At 37.3% G+C, this 18507-nt stretch overlaps 1 protein-coding gene across 1 annotated transcript in view; it reads left to right on the top strand.

Moving 5' to 3' along the window:
* The window catches only part of CSRNP3 (cysteine and serine rich nuclear protein 3), a 158371-nt gene that overhangs the window by 51617 nt on the left and 88247 nt on the right, over positions 1-18507 (top strand). The gene's annotated exons all lie outside the window — the stretch shown is intronic.

Below are 18507 nucleotides of genomic sequence, written 5' to 3'. Positions count from 1 at the left end.
AGAGCTACCTACACTCAGGTCAGGCATTGCTCTTACCACTTCACCAGAACTGTTCATCAAGGTCACAGTGCCCTCCGTGTTTCTAAACCTAATTGTAAATTCTCAGTCTTCCACTTACTTGACCCAACAGTAGCTTTTGAGACAGTTGATTGCAATCCCCTGTGTGCTTTCTTATTTGTGTGTTTTGTTTTTTTTACTTTGCTGCCAGAAAAAACGCATTCTGCTGGTTTACCTCTGTCAAAAGTTCAGAAATAACAGAAGTAAAACCAATGAATCACGGAAGTAGTAATTAGTAGAAGCTTATTGTACACACATCAAAAGGACAATTTATAAACCGGAAGCTCTCAAACCAAATGGAATGAGGCTCAGGGGTAAATTGTTATAAAGCAGCTTGTATAGTGAGAACACAGCAACTGTTTTCTTCACAGCAATTGGTTATAACATGAGAATTTTCAGTGGTTACCTCGTATTAACCTTGGAAACAGCTCAACATTTGCTTAGGAGCCTGGACGGGCATGTCTCAGCGGTTGAGCGTCGACCTGGGATCCAGGCGATCTGGGTTCGATTCCCGGTCAGGGCACATGCCCGGGTTACGGGTTCGATCAATGCCTCTCTCATCATTGATGTTTCTGTCTCTCTCTCTCCCCCTTTCCTTTCCTCTCTCTGAAATCAAGAAAGATATATTTAAAAAAAAAAAAAAAAAAGATTTGCTTATGATTTCCAGAGCCATAAGCAAGAAATGACCCAGGTTGAGTTAACCTTGCAGAGTACGCTAAATTAAGCTTTGCTTATATGCCTAAACTGGGTTTGTCTGCTGGGAATGGTCAAGGTTGGCCTCCGTTTGCTTTTTGTTCGCACACCTCTTACCCAGTTTGCTGCCTCTCCTCTGTGTTCTTTGGGCCTTGGTCTTTCTCATTGCCCCAGTCTAGAGATGCTAGAGTCACACGACTCAGTCTCAGACGGTTTCCGTTCTCTCCCTACAGTCCAGAGGCTTTGAATATTCTTTTTAATGGAAAACTTTTATTGTTAGCTTGAAATCTTCCGTGAACTTCATCCACATAGGCAGATAGAACTACATCTTTGACATCTCCACTTAAACAGGCATCTCAAAGTTAATTTGACCTTACCTGAACTTTCTCAGTCTCTCCTATCACAAAGTGCCAGCGGCCTTCTTGTAATGGCAGAAGTGAGACTCCTTGGGGTCCAGGTTGTCTCCTTTCTTTTCCCTCCCCCAACATCCATCAGCCCTTTTTGATTCTAGTCTTAAGACATTCAGAATAAACCATGTTCCTAGAACACACCAGTTCTTTTGCACTTGCTATTTCTTCTTTCTGGAATTTCTTTTCGCCCCAGATATTCTCATGGCTCACTTTCTCACCTCTTTCAGGTGTTTTTGCTCAAGTATCATTTTTCAGTGAGTCCTCTAACTACTCTATTTAAAATTTCCCAGCCACCTCCTAAGGCCTCCTTCACTCCTATGTCCCACTTCTATCCTCTGTGCACTTACCGCTATATGATATACTGTCTGCTTTGTTTAGTTATTTTCTTCCTTACCTATTTGTTTTCTTTGTTCCTTCCTTCCCCTAATTCCACTAGAATAAAAGGATCTTTTTCTGTACCTAGGAGAATGCCTAAGTATCTTTTAAGGAATGAACTGAGTTTTCATTTTAAAGATGAGGCGTAGAATGTACAAGCCCAGAACCACACAGCAAGCAGGCTGTGCTGCTGGGAATGGAACCCAGGCAGCCTGACCCCTGCAGCTTCAAGTGCTCTTCTCCTACGCCTGTTTACCAGGCGCTGGAGGAGGAGCTGGAGCGGCAATGGCTAACAATACCTTGTGCACTCATTCATGGTGAATCTGGAATAATTACAGAGGAGAGAAGCTGAATCTCAGTGGGTGAGTAGGCATTAACCAAATAAAAGAAAAAATATATTAATTAGGTGATAGGAATAGCATGTACGAAGACATGGAGGTGTATAGCTGCCTTTTATGTTCAGTTCTCTATTACTGGGAACTAAAAAACTCCCACAGATTTGATAGAAGATAAGACTGAGGCAGGAAGCAGGTGGTGGAGCGTTTTAGTGCCGTGCTAAGTATCTGATAGTGAGTTGTTCAGGAGTTTGGCAGGGGAGTTCCTTGATTACATTTGTGTTTTTATTATTATTATTATTATTATTTTAATCCTCACCCAAGGATATTTTTCCATTGCTTTTCAGAGAGAATGGAAGGGAGAGAAAGAGACATCGATGCAAGAGAGACACATCGATTGGTTGCCTTCCACACATGCCCACCGGGGTTGGGGATCAAGCCTGCAACCTCAGTATGGCCCTTGGCCAAAATCAAATTGGGACCCTTCAGTCCACAGGCAGATGCTCTAACCACTGAGCAAAACTGGCTTGGGGCTACATTTACATGTTTAGATTTCCCACCTGGTGGCCGTGTGAAGAGGGAGGCCAGTAAGTAGGCTAGGGCAGTAGCCCAGCTAAACAAAGAAAGCCTTCACTAAAATAGCCATGGCGGGGATGCCATGTTCTGAAGAAGCAGAACAGAGAAACATTTGGAGGAAAAGTCAGTGATTCTTAATTCTTAGCACCTAATTAAGAAAAAAGGCGTGAAGGCAGGAAAGCATTAAGGATGATTACAAGTTTCTTGACTTTGGCAACAGGAGCAGTGGTGCTGGACTAAGACATCGGATGCGAGGGAAGCATGTCTAGTGGGAGTGACTGCAGTGCTCATTGTTTGACACACTGACTTTGAGATGCCTCAGGGAAATGCATGCGGTGAAATGAGTCTGAAGGTCTAGAGAGATGTCATGGTGGAGACATAGACATGCAGGTCATCTGCATAACAAAATCAAACCCTTAGAATGGATCAGACTGCCAAGGCAAGAACAGCGGACGGGAAGCAGTGAGTCGAGAACACTGGGCAATACCACGTGGGGATGCTTGCAGGAGAGGGGACCCGATGAGGAAGAACCTGCCCAGGCCGTCAAGAATCAAAAGGCAGAGATGTGGAAGATAATTAGGGGAATTCAATGCAAATGACAGAAATAGAAGATTTTTTAAAGGGCTGCAAATAATGTGAAAGTTTCTTCTGGAAAAGTGAGTTTGAAAGTAATGGTGGGAGCAGATGCCTTATTGAAGAACGGATGAGAGATGACAAATTAGAATAATTTTCAAAAAATGGATAGAAAGAGAAGAGAAGCAATATCAAGATGTCAGTACAATAGCTTTGTTTTGTGTTTCAAATGAGACGAGAAGATGTGATCTGGGCTGATATTTAACCTGTACATACCAACATTATTCACTAGTTGTTTATGGCTGGTAGCGACTCTGACTGGCAGGTGTATCTCTTCTGATTAGTCAGAATCCAGAGTCATTAGTCAGTGCAAAGTCATCGCTGGACATTTTTTATATCATCCTCAGTGTGATTATAAGCTAAGGGGAAGAAAGTAGAACAGGAATGGTAGAAGACATGGAAGAATGGCAGAGGCCAGCAAACTGGCCAAGAGTCTGATTTGGTCTCCTACCTCTTTTTTATGGCCCTCAAACACAGAATGGTTTTACAGTTTTAAATAATTGGGGGGGGGGGGAATAAAATAAGAACATTTCATGACACATAACAATTTTATGAAATTCAGATTTCAGGGTCTATATGTAAAGTTTTATTGGAACACAGACACATCCATTTGTTTGCACAGTGTCTACCGCTGCTTCCCCATCACAGCAACAGAGTTGAGTAGTTGTGACAGCTACCAGGTGTCTTGCAAAATTCTGAAATATTTACTATCTGGTCTATTACAGAAGAAACTTGCTGACCACTGATTTATAGTGCAATTTCTGGGAAGAGAGAAGGAGAATATGGGACCAAGGGCACATGCAGAGGCCTTGGCCTCCGACAGGAGAAAGGATACTTCAATTCACCTTGTAAAACTGGCGGAAAGGGCGATGGGACTGTACGAATATAAACGGCTTGGTAGGCTCTGGGGGAGAAAGAGCAGGGAGCTCTGCCCCCACCGCGTACATTTTGCACTCTAAGTTAAATGTGTTGCTGCCATCGATCATGACATTCTAGAGAACAAAAACTGTGTCGCACTCCTCTCTGTCTCCCCCACAGCTTTCAGCACTGCACCTTTCTTTCAGCCACTCTCACTAAATATTTAATTGAATCCCAGGTGAAACTCTATTATAAGCACATTCCTAGAAACCTCTGCCCTTAGGGCCTTGCATTTAATTCTCTTACTACTGGGCCTACATTTATTAAAGTTTGATGTTATGTTTAGAGGTGTAACGGAAATGGAAACTGGCTTCTTATTTAGTTAATTTCCAGTTCACTAAATGGAGTCACTGTAGTTAGAGCTAATATTCTTATTAAAATTTGTCTGCTTTTCTCTCTTTTTTTCAGCCTGAATCGTTCTATAAGTCACTAAGGGGTTTTGAAAATAATCACTATACAAATAAAAGGTATTAATACAGATTTTTTAAAGCTACTGAAAATATAAATAAAAATAAGAACAAAGTAATTGAAAATTTAATGAAGAAAAATTACTATAGGGTAGCATAAACGGCAACTGTTACTTTATTTTGCCAGCATGGTGAGCTTTAAGCATTTGAATTTCACACCCTTGGATATACACTGCTCTTTCATGGCCATTGTCACAAGTTCTACCGTTTATACTTGCTCATACAAGTATACTGCCAGCTTAGACCTGAAAAGTATTTAAATTTGTAATTTCTAACAAGTTATCTGAAAGCATTAGAACAGTCCAGGTGACCAACTTGAGGTTTACTTTTATCATGGCTGAAGCATACACATGTACAGGCATATAGATTTACAGAAATATACATATATTCACCTTCATTGCTCAAATCGCAGAATATTTCTTGTTTACTTAAAAAGTAACAACATTACCTGTCCAGCATGGCTCAGTGGTTGAGCGTTGACCCATGAACCAGGAAATTATGGTTCAATTCCCGGTCAGGGCATAAGCCTGGGTTGTGGGCTGTACCCCCAGTAGAAAGTGTGCAGGAGGCAGCCGATCAATGACTCTCATCATTGATGTTTCTGTCTCTCTCTCCCGCTCCCTTCCTCTCTCTGAAATCAATAAAAACATTTTTTTAAAAATTTTAAAGAAAGAAGCTGTAACCACACTCAAGAGAACACATAATCTTGTTTAAAAAATAAGTAAATAAATAAATAAAACAGCATGGCAGGGATAATCATATTGCAATATATAAATACATCAGAACAACACATTGTACACCTTAAAGTTACTCATCGTTATATGTCAATTGTATCTCAAATAATCACCAAATTTTTAAAAAAGTAACAGCAATATGTGAAAGTATCAGTGATTTTGCCTATTACTCAATCTTTTATGAATGCAAAAATTAATTTTGCAAGCACTCAGTTATCTAATGTTCTTTAGTCCCCCCAATAAATCTTTGCATCTCCACAGGGAGCTATACATATGATGACCTATAAAGATATTCATCTTGGCATGATCGTCCCTATCATTAATCTTCTAGTAAGGCGTAGATTGCTGAAAGGAAGACTCTGAAGTGACTGATGATAGTGTTATAGTGTCCAGTGACAGAGAATATAGCTATACAAGCAATATAACAGTAACTCGCCAACCTCAGATCTGCAAGCTAGTCTAACTCAGCTGTAGCACAGCCCAAACTTCCAGTAAAGTGATGTGTCAGAAGCTGTTGAGATGGAAAGAGAGAAAGAAGAAAATGTACAAAGGGGGAAAAAAGCAAAATATTTTGCCTGTTAGCTCATATGGGAATATGGGAGTTTTAGAGTCTTCCTTCTGATTGTATTATTTTTCAACATACACAAAATGTTGATTCTCTGCCCCTTTCCATACTAAAGCATTCTAGTACCAGAAAATAGCCGTGCTTTGTCTGAGAAGGTGAGAAAGGTAGCAATAAAAATAGTCTGTCAACTGTTGCTACTGATGGAGGTGTACCTTGAAGGTTCCTTGTTCTAAATGGAATTAAACTTCTACAGATAAAGGCTGGGAGAAACAGGATATGGTTGACAGTTGAACATGCTTTTTACTAAGCATCGTATTTTAGACACTAACTGAACAATGTTGAAATGCATTAGATCAAGATAAATGTTGGGAAGCTGACTTTAAAAAAAAAAATGAACAAAACATAATTTATTAGCAGACTATTCTTTGGAAGGTGTCCCAGAGTCATCCACAGAGTAAAGAAAAGGGATGTGTAATGGAACTAATAGTTGTACTAATGAGGGAAATCAGGTCCTATTGTCATCATCTAGCTTTAACACATTAGAGTTTAAAAATGTAAATTAAGAGATCAGTAAGAATGAATAGGAAAAATATTAAATTAGTGTTTTAAGTCATCTTCTTAGTCCCCTATTGGTCCCATATTATGAAAATACTCTGTATGTAATACTTTTTAAAAACTGACAGACCATTTTTTATTCATCCTTAATCCAAGGACAAAAGGTTACAGTTAGGCTCTATTACTTTTCTTAGGAAACTCACAAACTCTTTCATTATTTCACCTGGAAATTTCCCTCTTGTTAAATGGTGGAATTATTGAACTTTTTTCCTGAAAATATTCTGAATATGAGAATATCCATTTTAAAGAGTATAGATATACTCCTAGAGGCAGAGGAAATTGCTCAGTGACTTCTGTAAAGCCTTTTTGAAATGATCCATGGTGCTGGACTGTGTAGTGAGAGAATTGGGTAGTTAAAACCCCTCGTTAGCACTCACCTTGACCCCACTTTTCATAACCACCCGTAAACAATCCTTACCTGTCAGTCTCTTTTCCTGAATCTTCTTCTATCATGTTACTCTATAGAGCCAACCCAAGCTTTATGCTGTCTTTTCTCTCTACCCTTTAGACGTGGTTCTCGCCCAGTGGTTCTGTCTGTGCCCACAGCCTTCTCATCTTGTAGGGTGTCACCCAAACCGCTGGAAGCTTGACTACCATGTTGCAGCATTTGCCGCCAAGCTGAGCTTGACTTAATCAAGTCACTCAGTTTTTGACAGGGAAAAAGCAACACAGTACCCAGATGATAAAGTACTACCTAAAAGCAAAGCTCTCAATATCTATGTATAATTTGGTTAACTACTAGATCAGATATGAAATGCAGGTCCGAATGTTGAACCACACTGTTCCCCTTTATGTACTTGGCTTTCAGATCTACTCCATTAGTCCTCTTTAATCTCTAAACTGTTTGTTTCACTAGTGTTCATGATGTGCTTTGGCTCACTGAAGCTTAAACAGTTAAGAGATTAAAAATGCTGTTATTTTTATATTTAGCTATAGCTGTCTACTTAACATTCCTTTAAACACTATCTGTTTACTTAACATATAAAAGGAAATACTTTAATTCCTTATATTAGTTACTAAGAACTACTACTTGTCAAATACATTTCTGCAGTAAAATAATAGAAAGTCTGAGTACTTGAGTGAAAAGAGCATTAGTTTAAAGCTAAGAAAGTGGCCACTTGAAATATTTATGCCTTACTTTTCCCATCAGTAAAACAGGATAAAGTTACAAGTGGTCCTTCTACCTTGCATGGCTATTTAAGGATGAAAGAAAATGTTTCAAACATCTCCAGAGAAAATTCAAGTTCATCAAAAGGTTGAATAAGTTCAAGTTAGGCAGCACAAACCCCCTTTAAAAGGCCACATGAAATTGGACTCATAAAGAGAGAATGGTTGAGATCTTTTTTCTTTCTCTTCAGTAGTAATTACTTACTTTTCCAATTCAATAATGATTCTTCTGGTGGTTCTGTGTTCTTGATATCCTACGAAATGTCATTTCAGTTTTGGCAATATATTCACTAAATCCAGAAATGAACTGTTCATTTAGGTTTTCTTCTCTCTGCAAATATTATAAAATTGCATTTGCTCTCTCTTGTATAAACGTAATGCCAATGTTTATAAAATTACTGCAGTATAGGTCACATTATCATCTCTTTTGTCCTAGGAAATTCTCCCCAACTAAGCTGAAATCATACAATTTTCCACAGCAGCTTATGTCCTCTTGCCTCAAGAGGACAGAACAGACAAATGTGACAGACAAAAACATAAGAAAGAATTTCTACTTTGTAAACCCCTTTTCTTTCTGATCCATCTGTTGTAGGTTTATCAGTTGGGGTGGGGGTAGTTCTCATTATCAATCAATGTCCCAATAAGCATTTCTTATGTTAATGATTGTTAAGGTCCAGTGAAATGAATGCTGAATGAATATAAATAAAAAGCTCTTTTATATGTAATATTAACACAGGATCATTTTAGTCTATGTTTACATAATGTTATTTAACACATGCCATGAATTGACAGAAAGCTTCTATTGCTAGAGTATTCGTAGACTGGCTTACATATGAGCAGATGTGTTGATCCAAAATGTGAAAATGCTCGTGAAGGCCCACTGGCGAAGCCTGAATACAGCTCCCCTGGATGTGCCAGGGTCTGTACTCTAAAAGAAACCTACCTGTAACCAGAGAGACTCTTAGATAAATGAGCGTACGCAAAATCACAGGGACTGCGCTTGAACGCGAAGCAGTTGAAGCGCATCTTTTCTGTGTTTGAAAGAAAAGGAGGAAAGGGGGGAAAGTGTTGTCAAAAGTGGTAGTAATGATGATTGGTACTTGAGGAAAAGGCCTCAGAAGTTTTATAAGTTGAAGGAATTTTTAACAAGACTGAAAAAATGATACGAGCTGTTGAACAGAGAACATTTCAAGATACCCTGTCTGGTCCAATTCTCATGACCCTGTTGTGAGGGGTGGGTGGAGGAAGTGTGCAGTGCCTCTAGCTTTTCATCTGTGTGTTGTTTAGACACCTCAGCAAACACAAACAGGAAGACAGTGTTAAACACTAACTCTGTCCTCTGAGTAACAATCTGCATGTCGCCAGCACTGCCAAACATGTTAAAGACAGCTATTGGAAAAGCTTGTGTCACTCTATGTCTATATTTTAAAAACTCTTTCTCAGGAACTTGTTCAACAACATTGAGCATCTCTAATGGGAAAGGCTTGTGGTAGCCTCTAAGGATATAAATATGAATAAGATGGAGCCTATCTTTCTAGAAATGCGAACACATTAATACAGTTTGATGTATGATGTATAGTAGAGTAAAAAACAAAAAGCATGGAAGGGAGAGAAAGGAATGACCTTTTCCTGCCCACGTGTAAGGGATATGAAGATAATCTTTAAAGGGAAGGCACTTTCCCAGCTGGGCGTGGCTCAGCCATTGAGCATCGACCTAGGATCCAGGCGATCGGGGTTCTATTCCTGGTCAGAGCACATGCCCGGGTTGCGGGCTCGATCCCCAGCGGGTGGCGTTCAGGAAGTGGCCGATCAATGACTCTCTCATCATTGATGTTTCTATCTCTGTCTCCCTCTCCCTTCCTCTCTCTGAAATCAATAAAGATATATTTAAAAATAAATAAAGGGAGGGCACTTCTGAGTGGAGACTTGAAGAGGGAGCAAGATTTTCCTGACGAAGAGAAGTGAGTGTAAGAAATCAGAGAACCATCTTTTAGTTGATACTGTGTTACAGATGGAGAATGGGTTTCTATTCCAGTCTCTCCTATTTATAGTCAGAGATTTATCTACTGGTCAGTACATATTAAACGTTGCCCTTAAATCGTTGCCTGAGAAACGCTCTCCAGCTAATTAATAACTGAACAGAACTCACTGTGGTGTGTTCAGGTTCAGAAGTCTTCAGCCTCATGTCTCTCTGGAATAACAAGAAAGCAGGAGTTCAACAGCTGGACGTTTGCACTGCAGGCGCCCTTCAAGCAAAAGCAAGACTTAGCATGAAGACACTAATATGTTCCCAATTAGATGCTTTCAACCTCAGGGTTTCTAATTTTTCTGCTGTTAAATTTCAGCTGGGACTATATAATGCCCATCTACAGATTTAAAAAAAAAATTCTCAAGCTCTCATCCCAATTTTAACATGTATTACATTCCTCTAGTGTTCCTACTATTGTTTCTTTTTTATTTTTGTAAAAATACAATCTCTCACCTCCAGGCAAGTAAAATAATTAATCGTGATGTAGGGCTCAACAGCTGGGGACAAACAGTGTTGCTTACTGACACCTTACTGTGCTACTGCCAGTCACCCCTTTTGTTTGACTGCCGCTTAGAGAAAGTGAGAATATATAGGTGAATCTCCTTTTAGTACCTTAAAAGCGAATTTAGAAGAACATCATAGTGTGTGGTTGCTGGAAGAAAATGTCGAAAAGGAGCCTGCTCATCAATCAAAAGCAATCATGTCTTTAGGGAGCCTGGCGTCAAGCAATAAATCCAGCTGAAGGGTGGCATGTGGAGGCAGAGTTCAATTTCCTTGAAATCTAAAAGCTTAAGCTTACAGCAGTTGAAACTCTTTGAATAATATCCTTATTTTTAAATGCTTTTCTTGTTAAATTTATTTTAGCATAATTAATTTCAATATAATTCTAGTGTTATTAAATTTTACAATGTGTTAGTAACAGGAAACAGAACCCTTGTAAAATGTAGAAATATAAAAAATAAACATTACCTATTACTTACTGTCCAAGAGATGACAATTTTTATAATTTTGATTTTATATTTCCAATTGTTTAATATTCATATATATTTGAAATATTGAGATCACAGTGTGTATGTTACTTTGTACTCACACATAATCCCATAATTCCTTTAGTTCCTCTCCAGTCATCTTTTATACATATTCATTGTAATTATATTTGTTTATATTTCTGGCAAAGTTTTACACTGGTGGTTATTTTGTGAACATTTTTATTGTGTTTGTATACTTGCAGTGATTCTGATTGTAATGGCTGTCTGATAGTGCACTACATTGATAAATACATATTAAATATATTTAGGTGATTTCAAGTTTTAAGTATTATAAGTGTGGTTCTTGAAATGTCTTTGTATTTCAAAGCCTCATTCTTCTAGAAGTCCATTAAATCGTAAATTTATTGCTGCTACCTAATTGCACAGTAGCCATAGACTATAGTACGTGAGAGTAACAAGGAAATGGAGCAATGGAGCCATGGCTTCCTAGGTAAAAAAAAATACTGTATAAATAAAAATGTAACAAGCATATGTAGACAACATTAAAGCCACCACACTGTGAATGGCTGGGAAACAGTAGCAATAGAAGGCCAAATTTTTCTCTCAGCCATCATAATTGCACCTTCCATGGATAACTATCAGTAATTAAAGAGGCAAAGATCCAAAGCACGCTATAGCCTCCAAAGAGTAGCAGTTGCTGTAGTATTCACAGTTGTGAGCTCAAGTTATCAGGTCTCATAATATTCAGATAAAAATGTGTGTACACCTCTCCCTATTCTTAATCCCACATGGTTTGCTATTCACATAAGAAATTCTTAGAATATCTGGATAGAATTTATTGAGATTGTGATCAAACTAGTTTTTACTAGTTGATTTACAAGAGTAGTGGCTTTTTTTCAATGGCATGTTGATATTCTAAACAAAACCTGACCACCAGAATGAAATAGCACCACATTCTGATATGAAGGGACACGTATGTACTATGAGCACATGTGTACATAACGATCATGCCAGTATAATAAGGGTGTGTAATTTCCTTCCCTCCATAGGTAAGCATTAGAGCCAAACATGCTTGGATCATGGTTTCATGTAGTAGTGTTCTTTGATAAAAATAGACATGAATAATGAATACTAAATAGGAAGCTGACTATATGAAAAAGAAAGAAAATGCATGCCTCATTTCAAAGAAGCCAGTTGCTAGCATTAACATCAAGCCATGGGATTAAGCTCATTAAAACATTTGCCTAAAGGAGAAATCAAATTTATTTCTTGTATTTCTTCATGTTGTATGATTAATGTAAGGCATGGAGGTGGATTTTGTGATCTGGATCATGATTTTAATCCACGTAGAACGCTTTTACATAATTTTCTTATAGGAGCACCACAATTAAGTTCAGTTGAAGTTTTAGTCACTCTTTGTTCTTTCTTGACCTTCAATCAGGTCACTGAGAGAAAATACTATACCCTTAAAAGTTAGCTTTGGTGAAGGGAATTGCGAATCTGCATAATCGATTTTGTCTGTGTGCTCGTCTGCTGGGCATTGAGCATTCAGACGCCAAGGTGGCATCTTTGTATCCTTACAGTCCTATACTCTTGCCTGGCTCATGGTGGGCATTCAGCACTTACCACTGAATGCTTCCATATCTGAGCTTCCTCTTATATTTCTAGCCTCGGTTAATGGTATCACCCATGCTATTTCCCAAATTAAAAATCCTAGATTCAGGGTTTTCCCTCACTCTCAGGCTAAGTATTTGTTGATTCACTTCCTCAGTATCTTTCCTCACCATCCCCAGGGCTGCCACTGTCTCCATTCAGATCTTTATTACTTTTTTCTGGGATATTTCAACAGTTTTATTTGGTCTCCCTTCCAGGTCTTCTCTCCAGTTCATTCTCCAGAGTTACCTAATAAAACACAGTTGTAAACAAACCACCTAAACACCTGCTATGAGTACAAACCCAAATCTCATCAAGATTAAATAACCTCCCCATTTTCACAGTGAAAATTTTAGTTTCCTTCAGACATACATTAGCCATGCCTCAGAATCTGTATATATTCTAGCCCTTCTGCTAGAATACTTTTCTCCTTTCCTACAAAAGAACTCCTATTCATCCCTTAAGTTTTATTTTCTACATCACCTCTTCTGTGAAGTCCACCGTGACTGCCTTACGTAATGTGCTTTCAGCAGAGCCACCCTGCATTAAAGCCATAGTAAGTACCTAGGTTTGGATGCCGAGTCTGTCACATTGGCAACTCACTTAACCAATTTGTCCCTCAGTTGTCTCATCTATGAAATGGAGGTGGTAAAAGTAGCTACCTCATACACTTGTCAAAATGGTTATGTGAGTTAATTAATATGTGTAAAGCACTTCCCTCTTAGTGCTTGATAATTATTTTCTATTTTTACATAGCATTATTCACTCCTGTTTTTATGTTCCTGTATATTTTTCTATTATAGAACTTATCCCAATATGTTGTAACTATCTCCTTATATCTGTCTCTACTTCTTGGTGGAGAACCACATAGCTTGCTTGCAAACTGACTTATTCATTTATTTAAATTTTAAGAGCACTGAACCAGATTCTGAACATAGAGTGCTCAGTGAATGCAAAATGAATAAATGTGCCCAGCCGGTGTTGCTCAGTGGTTGAACATCGACAGTGCACCAAGAGGTTGCCGGTTCAATTCCTGGTGAGGGTCATGCAGGAGGCAGCTAATCAGTGTTCTCTCTCATTAATGTCTCTATCTCTCCCTCTCCATTCCTCTCTCTCTTAAAAATCAATAAAAACTTATTTTTAAAAAATTTTTAAGTAAAAAATAAAATGAATAAATGTATGAGAGAATGAATAAATTAATTAATTCATAAACTTAGACTGTTATTGTATGTCTCTGTAATACAAATCAAAGTAGATTCAATATATTATTCAAGTATTTGTAGACTTTTGCTGGTAAAATAAAATATAAGAAACTCTTTATCTTGTGTCTTGACCCCAAAAGCTATCTCATAGGCTTTTTAGTTATGGTGCAAAGTTCCCATTGACACAGAAAAACCACTGGTCTTATTAAATAATAATAATTATTATTATTATTATTGCCCGCTCAGTTCATGTTTGATTTTTGCATATTCTGCTTGACTCCATATTTTTTGTCTCAGATTAGACATCTAATTCAGCATAAAAAGAAATCATTATAATCAACTTTGATGGTCACTGAGAAATAAATGTTTCCTTTGTGTTCTCAGAGAGGAGGTTTGCTTCATTTACTCTTTTCTCTTGATCAATGCTGTTTTCTAACGCCTTTGTGGTGATAAAGAGGCTGGAGGGTGGAGGGAAAATCTGGATACTTTCATCTCTGGGTCACTTTGGATAAAGACTTCTTTACAGCCATGTGCAGATGATTTATGTACATATTGTGTACCCAGTAGCAGCAATTATAGAACTATTCCTACCGCTTAACTTGTATCATTCTGAGTAGCCATTCACTGGCTGCTTAACACCTGCTACTTGGGTAGTCAAATATCCAGCTAGAACTCCAATAGGCTTGTTTATTTTCGTAGGTAAATAGTGTGTGTATCTGGGGGCTGGGAGGGGGGTGGCTTAGGCCTTAGTTTGCATTAGCCAAAATGATCTGTGTGGTTTTTTATCTTTGTAGTACAACTAGGACCTGTTTGTCTAACTTAGAAATAAGATAACAGAAAGGAATAGAAATACTCTCCTTTATGTACTTCATTTAAGGGAGGTCCTATAATGACAGTCTTTCATTGCCTCCCAAACACAGCATTCACAATATTTGATAGCAATAATTTTTCACGGTATTTGAAAGTTGACAAACCTAGGACAATACAAATCACAATACCTGTGAACTTGCTAAATCTGTCTAATAAAACTAGTTTAATGTTCTCTACTTGTCATATGTAATTGGTAAGTGAATCATAGAACCGTTGACTTTTAAGGTTATAAATGAGATCGGAGAACAGTTTATCCAACCATACTTAAATTATTTCTTTCTTTATGACAGATTCCTTTCTCTTCAATCCTCAGTCCCTACCTTTGGTTCAGACCCTCATATTTCTTCCCACCTCCTCTTCGTCACTCTGCTGCTGACTAGAGGCTCCACCCGTTTTGTCACTCCTCAGCTGTCGTAATTGTCTTCTTCGTTCATCACTTTGACCATTCCTCTTTTCTCATTCCTTGGTGACTTCCCAACATCGTACGCATTGCAGAAATCTCCTCACCTCAAGCTTCCGAGCACTTCAAGGAGAGCCAGGCTTCCCTTTTCTCCGCCACCCTCCCAACACACGCCTAAACCTCCAGTCACCCCAATTTCCTCAGAGTTCCTCTCATGAGTTACTAAAGCTCTTGCCCTTGATTCTGAGCTTTCCCCAAAGCATCATTTTGCCACTGGGAATCCCCCTTTCTCCCAGCTACTAATGTAACCTCTTAACCGTTCATTCAGAGGCTCCATTCTTACAATACATTCTCCTCAGATCATTCAATTCTTCTCCGCTTTGGACACTGCCTAAATTATTTTGCTTTTCGTTTCCACCCTCCTAAGTTGTATTTTCTTTTAATGCGCTCATTAAACGCATCCATTTCATTGAATAATATTCAGTAATTTCGCTGAATACGCCTATCAGACTGTCCTTTCGTGTACTTTTAGGTTGTCTTTGTCATACACATGTAAATATTTTCCAGTTATCAATTGCTCAGTAACTACCACAGCAATTAGTGGCTTAAAACAGCAACCATTTTATTATCTTAAAAAGTCTACTGGGTGAGAATTTGAGACAAGCTCAGCTAGGTGATTCTTCACATAGCCACAGCTGGGCTTACTTCTTGGCGCCCCCTGGTGGGTGGGTAGGTTTGGAGTGTCCAAGGTGGCCTTACCGCCTGGGAGGCAGCCGCAGCGGCTCCGGCACGGCCCGCCTGGGACTGTTGACCAGATGCCTCTATGTGGCCGCACCGTGGCAGTCGCAGGGTGCTTGATGCTCTCATGTGGCCGCTCAGAGCTCCTGGAGAGAGTGCTACTAGACCTAGCTCAAGTAGAAGTTCCAAGGTTTCTTAGGACCTAGCCTTAGAGTTTCCAGAACATTACTTCTGCAGCCTCTATTGGTTAAGCAAATGATTATAAGAGTAGGTTCGAATAAAGGTGAGGAAAATTAGACTCAACGTCTTCATGAGAAAGATAGCATAAAATTAGCAGTCATCATTATATATATATTTTACATTTTGACGTGTAAATATTTTTTTATTATACTATAATTTCCTGATTTTAAGAAACTATTGAAAATAAATTGTATTGATTGTACATAAAATACATGTTAAGTCAATAAAATATTCAAAGTTTATAAAACATGTCCCTAATTTACCACTTTCCCATAACATGCTCAACAATTTTTTTTTTTAGCTAGATAGACTGTAATCTTCTTGGAAACAGTATATATTTTACTTTTATATCCCTAACAACTATCTCAGAGCTTGGTACATGGCAACCTCTCAGTAAATATTTATTGAATTGAATCGAATTAGTCCTGGATTTTGAAGCTGTCATGGCCAACTTATTGACTTCTGTGAATGTGCTGTAAGATAGAATGATATGTAGAGAGAAAATCCAGCCTGATCAAGTGTAAATCCAATAGGAGGTACTGGCACATATGCCAATTAATACAGTTCCAGGGAACACAGGTCATGGTACCGGTAAATCTCCATCTTCTTTCATGTAGTAGAATGTCCAAGGCATTATCCACTTAGCATGTCTATGCGCAAATTACTGCATGAGCTAAATAGCAAACATTTAGGTTACTTCTGAAAAACTTTATTTTGTAAAAAAGGATAGCAAACCAAATGATTCTATTATCAATCTTTATCATTAGAAAAAAATAAGCTAATAGAATCAATAGTAAGAATCAAAATATCTTTTTTTCAATTCACAGCTTTTAATATAACAAAGTAAATGAAAACATCTTTTTAATCTTGGATGAAATTTGCTTATTTAAGCTATGATCTTGTGTTTCTCTGTTAATTTCAAATTTAAAGAACTCTTGGCTGATGAAACTGTTATATAAGCGCAGGTTCATTGTGTAATGTGAGAATCAGAAACTCTGCTGCAGTTCTCGTGGAAGGATGGGTATATTTTGTAATTTATTTTAATCTTGAAGCAGTTTTATGAGATTTGTTTTAAATTACTAAATTTATTTCTATTTTTTGCTGCATGGATTGGGAAAAAAAAATCAATTCTTGTTTCCAAAAGTCTTACCTACTTATTATATCAATTTGTCTCTGCTATTAGGATAATGCCTTTAAAATTATTTTAAACAATCATTAAGATTTATATCATTTCTTCTTGTTTTACTAATATTAGTTGACAATGCTTGGTTAAAGCCAATTTAGGGAACTGAAGTAAAAAATTATTCCTATATATTTCCATAACATGCTTTCCAAAGACTTTTCTGTTCCTGTTTTGCAGTCTTGAAAACTAAGGCATAAGATGCTAGAATAACTCAAGGTCATTTAAGATAATAGTAGACCTGGGAAGATTATTACTATTTCATGATCATTCTGTCTCTTTCTAGATCTCTCTAGCTCTATTGTCCACCTTTAAATACCTTTTTCAATATTAATGAATTAAATAGGCTCTTACAATTAATACATTGAGTTTGTAATCTTTTCATTGGAGACTCACTATTTTACTGATAATGTGTTTTAATTGCTAGCTATTTCTATATTCCTTGTATTTATCATTTTTTCTTACTGTAAATTATTTTTTACATGCATTCGTACAAACTCCAAATATATGTGGTTTTTATTTCCAATTTTACACCCTTGGCCCCTCCTCCCTAGAATTTGGAAATAATTTCGTTTTCTGCTGGTTCTTTTCTTCCATTTGGCAACCATTTTATTCACTGTTTTTGAAGTGATGCAGTAAGAGAAAAATGGCTGCCTTTTGTTTATTTCTTGTACATTAACATGATGACATCATCAAAGATATTAGCTAGAATGTACATATCTTTAAAAACCCAGAGGTGCAGGATAAGTCAGGAACAGCCTGGTCTTTTTTTTTTCCTCTCCTTCCAATGCCCCAAGGTTTTGTAGCTTTAGCGTAGCTCTTGATGCAGAGGGGAAAATGAACATGAGCATTTGGGACCAAATACGTTAAAATTGTGGCACTTAAAACATACCAGAATATGTTTCAGTATTCAAAAGAACTCACCAAAAGGCATTTACTTAAGTCTCGAAACATTCTAAATCAATACTAACCCTACAAAAAATATTGTAAAGAATGATATTAAGTCATTGTATTCAGAGATGGGGCATTTTAGCCATGCTTGCCTATTCTAGCTTAAAATTATTTTTAAAAACTTCAATTGACACAAAAAATTTTGTGATAAGTATTTCCAAAAAGTAATTTATTAATGGGAGGCTTAAGCAGTTATGTAAATTTGCTATTTTTTAAATTACTGAGTTATTTACAACCACTATTAAAATGTACTGTATATCTAACTATACAGAAAATTTGTTTTCTGATCTTCAGCTATGGTGCTTCTGACTTTTCTTTCTGTGTTCTTTGTTGCATTTTGCATTATTTGTCATAAGATTTCCATTGAGATTAACAGGCAACAAGCTTTCAATTACCAATTCAATTTAGACAGATGATTAAAAATATAAGAAATAGATTTTTTTAAAATCAAATTCCAATAGCTAAATGTTTTGGCTTTTTTTATTTGGAAATCCACAATCTATTTTCAAATTCTGAGAAGTCATTTTAGGTGTTTATTTTCAAAATATTTTTAGAAAGATAATCAGACTATAGACATGCACATACATACACGTGTGTGTACCTATATATTAATTTAATATCTATACAGCAGAAAATTCCTGTTTATGTTGAATAGTCAGCTCTGAAACTACTTGTTAACACTGAAATCAGATAAGGTAAACCATATGCTT

Source organism: Miniopterus natalensis, chromosome 8 (assembly GCF_054644295.1).
Source record: "Miniopterus natalensis isolate mMinNat1 chromosome 8, mMinNat1.hap1, whole genome shotgun sequence".
NCBI lineage: Eukaryota > Metazoa > Chordata > Mammalia > Chiroptera > Miniopteridae > Miniopterus > Miniopterus natalensis.
The sequence above is the reverse complement of the archived record's forward strand: the minus strand, read 5'-3'. Positions and strand labels throughout refer to the sequence as shown.